Genomic DNA, 9,170 nt, shown 5'->3' with positions numbered 1-9,170 from the left:
TAGTTTTTCCAGTTATTATCCTGTTTATGGTTTTCTGTTCCAAATAGGTACCCTTAGGTAGCTGTATGTTCCTATATATGTTTTTTTGGGTTTCATGGTGTTTTTTACCTTTTGTGGAGGAGTTCCAAAAATCTTGCCATTCTTGGTCTATGTATGTTTGTGCGAAGCTTAGTGCTTCTGTAGAGCTATAGTTAAGCTTGATAGAGTTTTGATCTCCTAGTTTGATTTGTGCAACTTTGTCTGCTGTTTCATTGCCAGAGATTCCAATGTGCGATGGTATCCACATGAGCTCGACTAATTGATGTGCTGTGGTGATATCGTTGATTAATTGGAATTGTGCCCTAGAGTGTGTATTGCGATTTTGGATCGATTTGATAATGCTTAGGGAATAGCTTTTAATGACTGCTTTAGGTATTTGGTTGTCTTTGATCCATTGTAGTGATTCAAGTATAGCCTAGAATTCAGTGGTGTAAATGGAGCAATAGTCATGTAATCTGGGTCCCATTTGTATATTGAACTCAGGGATGACTATTGCTGCTGCTGTTCTTGGTGGGTTGTTTGTTTTTGATCCATCAGTATATATTTTAACATAGTCCGGGTATTTTAGGTTGATTTCGTTTACCGGTACAGGTTTTAGTAAGTTTTCTTGTCCTTCTTTATTGCCTAATTTGGTAGCTTCAGTGTTAATCATTGGTGGTTTTTGTAACCACAGTGATTTATTTTGGTCTGTATTGTTTGTTACCTGTTTTTTTAGTAGAGGTATATTTTCTCTTAGTTTAAGCATTATTTTGCCACTTGGTGTGGTGGGTATGACTTTGGGTTTGAAGACAACTTTACACTTGTTTATACCTATTTTGGTGGGATGGTTGTCTGGGTGGGTATCTAATCAAATGGAGTATCAGAGGAGTTGTTGCCTACGTAATTTTAAGGGTAGTTCTCCTGTTAGTGTTTGTAGTTCTTCTAATGATGTTGAGGGGAGTGTTCCTGTGCATACTAGTAAGGCTTTTTTCTGGATAGTGTCAAGTTTTTGTAGTACAGGTTGTTTTGCCGAATTATATGCTTGGCAACCGTAATCCAGTTTTGATCTAATTAGGGTTTTATATATCGTGAGGAGGGTTTCCTGGTTGGATCCCCAGTCAGTCCCTGTGATGTTCCTGAGTAAATTGAGATCTTTGTTACAATTCTGGGTGAGTTGTTCAGTGTGCTGTTTCCATATGAGGTGGTTGTCAAAGAACATTCCTAGGAATTTTACTACTGTTACGTATTTGATTAATTGATTTTGTATATAGAAGTTTGGATAGACTAGGTTGTTATTTTGTTTGGGGGTGAATATGATTGCCACAGTTTTTTCATGAGATATTTTGAAACCCCATTTGTCCTCCTATCTCCCTATGTTGTCTAGGCTCTGCTGGATTTCTTTAACTACTGTTTTGTTGGCAGGATTTCCATTCCTCCATATGCCACTATCATCTGCAAATTGTGACAAGTTTATTTTTGTGGAGGCTGCATTGAGGTCAAGGTCATTTAACATTAGGTTAAATAGTAAGGGACTAAAACAAACAAAACAAAACAAAGATAATAATGAGGGTAAATCCAAAAGAATAATCAGTTTTTAAAAATGGATTATTCCAAATACAGTGTGACCCCGCTATAGCGTGCTCTGTTATAATGCAAATTCAGATATAATGCAGACATCGCATGGCTCCCGAAATTTCATGTACATGTATTTTTCTTGTGCACAAAAAAACATTCTTAAAAAGTACGAAAAAAACGTAAAAAGTTGCTTATCATTTTGGGAAAGATATCGCGTATGAATAATACAAGATGATCGTGGCTTGCCTCCTGAAATTTTATGTGTATTTTTCTCGTACACAAAGAAGTATTTTTTTTTTCTTCTTAAAAGTAAGAAGAAGAAAAAACGCATAAAAAGTTTATTCTGGGATCGCGTATGTCTTCTCCAATGTCGCAAACTTGGATTGCTTTTCCTTATTGGCTGCAAAACATACCATGTGGCCTTTTTTATTTGTTGGCGACATTATTGGCTGTTTAAACTTTTATATGCAACCACTGGTTTGGAGTGCAGAAATTCAGAGGCCCCATGTGAAAGGAAGCCGCAAACTGGATAAAAATGCACTGAAATTTATCTATTGTTACATAAACAAATTCTTTGTCCATACTGACAACAATCTAAACAGTGCATTGTTTTATCATAATCCGCTTATCATGACATCTAGCATGAGTTCTGTCTGTTGTGAAATATCCGCTTTTTTGTTGTTGACATTTCTGGTAACAGATATGAATCAGACGAGGCATTGTCTTGTAATCTGTCTTTCATTAGATTTTCAGCCGCTGGCTAGTAATTAATATATTTACAAAGAATGACATTTGTATGTGGATGGTAAGTAAAATGCCTCTTCTTTTCAATCAGAATTAAATCCTTCAGAACACTCACGTTTTCTGTAATAATCCCTGTCATCAGAACACCTGCATCTCTATGGTCCGTTGACCCTTTAATTTTCAGATGCATGCATGGAAGGCAGCATCACGCTGCTACTACAGTGTAAAAAACAAAAATAAAAGAAAATGCATCTTACTTTTTGGTTTATTCTTTTGGGGGTGGGGCACCAGACAGATGCCACCACCCCCCAGTTTTAGCCAAAGCTTATAAATGGTTTATATGTATTTGTTACCCTCAAAGGTGTGCTGTTTGTGTTGTTTTTTTAAAATAATTTAAAAACTTTCTATTTAGAAATTTGGAGTAGGGTATTTCTAAGGTTCCTAGTGTGTCTATAGGGTTGTTCCTCCGAGAGTGATTTCTATTATCCTCTCAGATTTCCTTCCTTAGTATTTTGTTGACCTTGCTAGAGTCACCTACGTCCCATGTTTGCTATGTGTGTATGCTATATGTTCTGATTGCTATTTTTGTGTTTTCATGTTGGGACATAACTGACATAAAGTTTTGGCCGACATTTGGAACAGTCAAGAGTAAATTATGCATATACCCATGCAATGCTAAGTAACATATTTCATAATCTGTTTCAGAGTCCTTGATCACTGGCACAATTAGTGTGACTTTAGTTGCCATGGCAATTGCTTTTCAGTTGTTGCAATAGGACTAATTGACTGAATTGGAATAGGGATTCGAAAGTTACTTATGATGAATTATTATAGGCAGTAAAATGATAACAACTAAAATTTGAAGGTTGGCATTTAAAAATGAAATCTGCAGATGTAGATCATCAATGAATACTTTCATGTTGGCACCTGATAATACAATTGGATAAATAGTGCTGCATCTTGAGTACCGTGCATTCAGAACATTTGTCCTTTGTTCACAATATGTTGATTCCCATTTATTCCTCCTATCGCTCTCTCTCTCCCTCTTAATGAGATTTCTCTGAAATAAAAACAGAATGCATGAATTAATAAAAGTATATATTGGTATGTTGCATTTACTGGATAATTATATCTGTTCTATAGCTGTCTAATTTTCTCTATGTATTTTATTTATTAATTATTCAACTGGTCAACACACACACACACTATAATAACAACATAGGCATGGAAATTATTTTGCAACATAAACCAATTTTCCCATGGATTTCAGTCTTCTCTCACATGTGACTTGTCCCATTGTTTTGACCTAGCCTCAGCCCAGACCTGTCAGCCCGTTGCAGTAAGACTTATGGAAATGACCCTTAAAATACAGAATTACACAATAAAAGCACAAATTATAGAAATTCTTTTATTATAAAAACCATATACTGGCTTGACTGTGTTTGATTTTGATCAAGGTTTCATTTTAGTGGAATTGGTCAGAGAACCAGACTAACATTACTGTATTACCTCAGGTATTATAAACTGTGCATATTTTGTGATGAAAATTGCATGATCAAGATGTTGATTATTTTGTTTTAGAATGCCATCCAACAAGTGACATGTCAGGATGAAAGGGACAGTAAACCTCTTAAAAAAAGTACAGAACTATACATGATAATATTTTGATTCTTGTGCAAAAAGTCAGGAAGGGCATCAGTTGTGTTCAGTTAACATCAGTGGTTGATTTTATTATGTCACAAGGTGTGAAAGGTGATTGCCGTAATGAATATTTAAAAAGAATTACATCAGGATGAGGGACATAAAAATTTACCATCATAATATCATACTTGTGAACTTATAATTGTATGTTTTCAAGCTTAACAATAGCAGTACATGCTTATTTCTTTCACCTTACTGAAATTATCCAAGCTGTGGAAATAAGTGACTGCCTTACTGATAAGATCTTGTTGGAGTTTTCAGGTCTGGTGAAACCCATTTCACACAGTGCATTCAGTTATTGTAGTGTGAATTATTTAGGCACTGGGAAGTGCCTTTTATAGTGCTCTAAATATTTACAAAAATACAATTGGATGAAATGTACATTTGATATTAAATGTCTGCAACAAAGCAGCCCTATTCCCATATTGTTATTAGTTGTCTCTTTCCCCTTACCCACTTCACATGTATGCATATTTCTCTTTCCCAACCTGCTGCCTCTGCAGCCTGGTGAAATGGCATTATAGTTCAAAAACTAGTGCACACATTTCTTTAGTTATGTTCCTAAGACACATTAACATTAAGAATGTATCTTCAATTTTTCCATATCTAGCCCTACTTAAATACGAAAACTTGTCTTTTTTGTCTATATCATATAGGCAAAGTCCATTAACTCTTGCTCATTACCTCCCTTTGCTGAAAAGAGGTGTTGCTAGCTTCTAAACTTGTCTGTCTTACAGTGAACATTTTAAAAAAATTCCAATAAATTCATGACAATATCAATGTAAATTTTTTAACCATTTATGAAAGAATTTTGATTTTTTTGTTTATCATTCCCCTTGCATTTATATACAGTAGTATTAATTTTTTCCAATATTGTTGTGAATATGTTACTTTCTTATACTCTGTCTACTTAGACTGCATGGTGCACCATTCAAAATAAATTCAAACTTCATCGCCATAGGGGTGAGTTTAGCCTTGAAAATAGATTACACTAATGGCTGTCAAACATTGTACATTGCAGTATGGCTGACCATCCCAAATTTTAAACATTTTCATTGCTAAGTACATTTATTTTAAAAATCTTTTCCATATTCAGCTTCTTTTGTTTCATCTATATCAGTCCTGCATCTTTATCAGAATTATGGGGTTTTGTTGTCACCCTATTCTGATCGACTTCCTCTGTGACAACAACAGCTTTTCTGGATGATCTCTTCCAAATGTATATTTTAAATTCTTTTCTTCTCAAGTTCAAAAATGTTATCATTTTGACTCATTCTCAATTTCTTTGTGAATTGGGAAATATCCAACCTTCACCTATCAGTATGTTATGTCTGTCAATGTATGAAGTGCATAAACAATCTCAGACTGGTATGACTCTGTCATCTCCATCATTTCACAGTTAATCAAATACACAGAATCAATTTAAGAATTTTAGTACCTGGATATCAAAGGCAAACATTATTGCAGCTCATTAGGAAATTCAGTGCAGCAGTGGATTTAGTCCTGCAAGGATGCTTTTAAATTACATGTCTTTCCTTTATACCCAACTAAACGATCAATGCCATTGAAGTATGATCATTCCTGTTCATTAGTATAACTATAGTTTGCTCTTGACAGGAATTCTTTTGGAAAAGTCCCAATCAGAAGCAAATATTACAGACTGCAGTATATACTGGTTGGGAACTGATCTATTGCCAGAGCACAAATGTGTACCAGGGAACTGCCTCTTCACATCAGCCTCCATTAAATGAAGGCTATCATTAATGCTTTTCGTTGTGGAAGGAATGACACTAGGGGACGTCAGTCCTGATTATATATATCTGGCACTACTGTAGAGGTAACTGGCCTCCTCTAACAAGTGGGCACAATATTAACTGACCTGTTCTGAATGGTTTTGGTAGCTTTCTTATGGGTGCTACCAACAGAAATTACAAATAAGATATATTCCCAACAGACTCATTGTCATTGTTGACATTCTTTCCAGAAAGTGTGAGATAATTCATTCAAAATGCTCCATTCATTGATCAGTTTTTCGTAGAATTTGTGCTTTTTGGGGCAATGATCAACATATGTTGCGACATGGTGGAATCACAAATCTCCTATTTTTGTCCAATCGGTTTCTGACCCAGAAGATTGGGCTTTTGATGTAGTATAAGCCAGCTGGAAGTAAGGATTATATGTCTCATTCTACTCCTCCCCCCCACCCCCCACCCCCTTAGTAGCACAAATAATACAGAAAATTCGGATCAGATTTGCAAGATATTTCAGGTAGGCCCTCTCTGTCATGGGTCAACAGTTTGCTCTATGTCGTGATACAGTCCACCAAATCTGTTTGAACAATTTCATTGAAAGATATCCACCCTTACCCAGTTTGTCTTTTCCTTCATGCCTTCCTATTGTCAGGATATCCTTGCATGACAAAGACTTTACGCTTTTGATTGTTGCGGGCAATTGTGCCCTCCTCTCTGATGGCTTAAGAGGAAAAATGGAATGTTTCAGTGACTGAGTCAGTAACATTGTCCCTTGAATGACTGAGTCCCTCAACTGGCCACGCTGTTTATCTGGCTCTAATGAGGAATGTAATTGGGCAAAGATTTCATCACCTAATACCATGTCTTTCTTGACTGATGACGTAATAGTCATGATAATACAGGTCTGTCAGACCTTCCTTCAAATAATAATGTAATGTGTGATGCGTCTGAATTTGTGTTATAAAATGGAGAAAATGTTATAACCTTACATAGATAATATTTAAAATCATGTGCTGGTCACATGTACTATTTTGAGCATAAAGATTAACATTTTAATGCATTTCCTGTTAAGTTACAATAATCCAATAGATGCAGAAGAGTTTGTTTCCCACTTACTTACCTAATCCTTTCAAAGTTACATATTATTATTAGATTTTCTTCTGAGTTAAAGAGTTAGGTTTTATTCTTGTAAAGAAACATTCTGTAAACAAATGAAGATTATATTGCATACAAATCCAGGTATATAAACAATCACTATGTGGAACATGGGAAGGTAAAAGAAGGAAAAGAACTGAAATGCAGAACACAGATGGATATAATGGTTAAAAAGGAACTTTTGGTCTCTTTAGTGGCATAATGCCATTATAAATTTATTTGAATCATTTTAAGTAAGCACATCTTTATATTACTAAGATTTATGTAAATTTTCATGCTATTTCCTAAAAACTAACAAGTTTTGTAAAACATAGCAAACAATTTTATTACCATAATTATAAATAAATATATGAGAGCAACTTACACTTGCAATATTATGAGGAGACTCCAAACTAATCCTTATGATGGTCTAACTTACACTTACAGTATTATGAGGTGAATCCAAACTAATCCTTGTGATGGTCTATCTTACACTTACAGTAGTATGAGGTGAATCTAAACTAATCCTTATGATGGTCTATCTTACACTTACTTTATTATGAGGTGAATCCAAACTAATCCTTGTGATAGTCTATCTTACACTTACAGTAGTATGAGGTGACTCCAAACTAATCCTTATGATGGTCTAACTTACACTTACAGTATTATGAGGTGAATCCAAACTAATCCTTACGATGGTCTAACTTACACTTACATTATTATGAGGTGAATCCAAACTAATCCTTGTGATGGTCTATCTTACACTTACAGTAGTATGAGGTGAATCTAAACTAATCCTTATGATGGTCTAACTTACACTTACAGTATTATGAGGTGAATCCAAACTAATCCTTGTGATGGTCTATCTTACACTTACAGTAGTATGAGGTGAATCTAAACTAATCCTTATGATGGTCTATCTTACACTTACATTATTATGAGGTGAATCCAAACTAATCCTTATGATGGTCTATCTTACACTTACAGTAGTATGAGGTGAATCTAAACTAATCCTTATGATGGTCTAACTTACACTTACAGTAGTATGAGGTGAATCTAAACTAATCCTTATGATGGTCTATCTTACACTTACATTATTATGAGGTGAATCCAAACTAATCCTTGTGATGGTCTATCTTACACTTACAGTAGTATGAGGTGACTCGAAACTAATCCTTATGATGGTCTAACTTACACTTACAGTATTATGAGGTGAATCCAAACTAATCCTTATGATGGTCTAACTTACACTTACCTTATTATGAGGTGAATCCAAACTAATCCTTATGATGGTCTATCTTACACTTACAGTAGTATGAGGTGAATCCAAACTAATCCTTATGATGGTCTATCTTACACTTACAGTATTATGAGGTGAATCCAAACTAATCCTTATGGTGGTCTATTCTAAATGAATGAAAAGTTCCATATAAATTTCAAAACCTGAAATGTATTGATCTTCCAAGGACCATGATGTTGTCAAGATGGCCTTGTCCAGAATTCCTTACAATAATTTTTAACAATTCTAGGATAATATTGTAGTCCAATAATGAGCACTTTCAATTTCCACTGAACTTTACGACAGATTTTTTTCTCTCGAAAAATGTCTAAAAACTACATAAAACATGTAAGCAGATTTACAACAGGAACACAAAAAATGAAAATGTCTTCAAAATCAGAAAGAAATTAATTGCTTAAGTCTCTCCTGATATATGTGAAATACAGTAACAGTAGACCCCACATGACAAATATCACTACTCATATTGCATCAACTTGGACTGTTCATGTGACCTAGCCCAACCAATGGGAAGTTATAGCCATATTCCAGAAATGTCAAAACCTATCAGGCTTTGAGATATTAACCCATAGGTGGTATGAAATCTTGTTATTAAGATTATTATTAATAATTGTCAACACATAAAGTATCTATTTATAGATCATATGTAACTACTACCCTCTTAAGATACTTAAGTCATGTATGCAAAATTTAGCTAAAGATATTCTGTTCAATTTACTGCCATGAATAAAAATTATAAAAATTAGATAATATCATGTACCAGGAGTTGCAAAAAATATAGTTATTTATAACATGACAATTCATGCATGTTAGTTAGGATTTATCTTAACGCCTTTAATTAAAGACAGTTTTCAGATAATATTATTTTCATGTATTCTGGCTGACAGTCATGTATTAAAATTCATTTGGTGTTATGTTTCGTATATGTAGGAACATAATTAGAAATAGTT

Source organism: Sinohyriopsis cumingii, chromosome 11, assembly GCF_028554795.1.
Source record: "Sinohyriopsis cumingii isolate HCF-2022 chromosome 11, ASM2855479v2, whole genome shotgun sequence".
NCBI lineage: Eukaryota > Metazoa > Mollusca > Bivalvia > Unionida > Unionidae > Sinohyriopsis > Sinohyriopsis cumingii.
Note: the sequence above shows the minus strand (reverse complement) of the source record.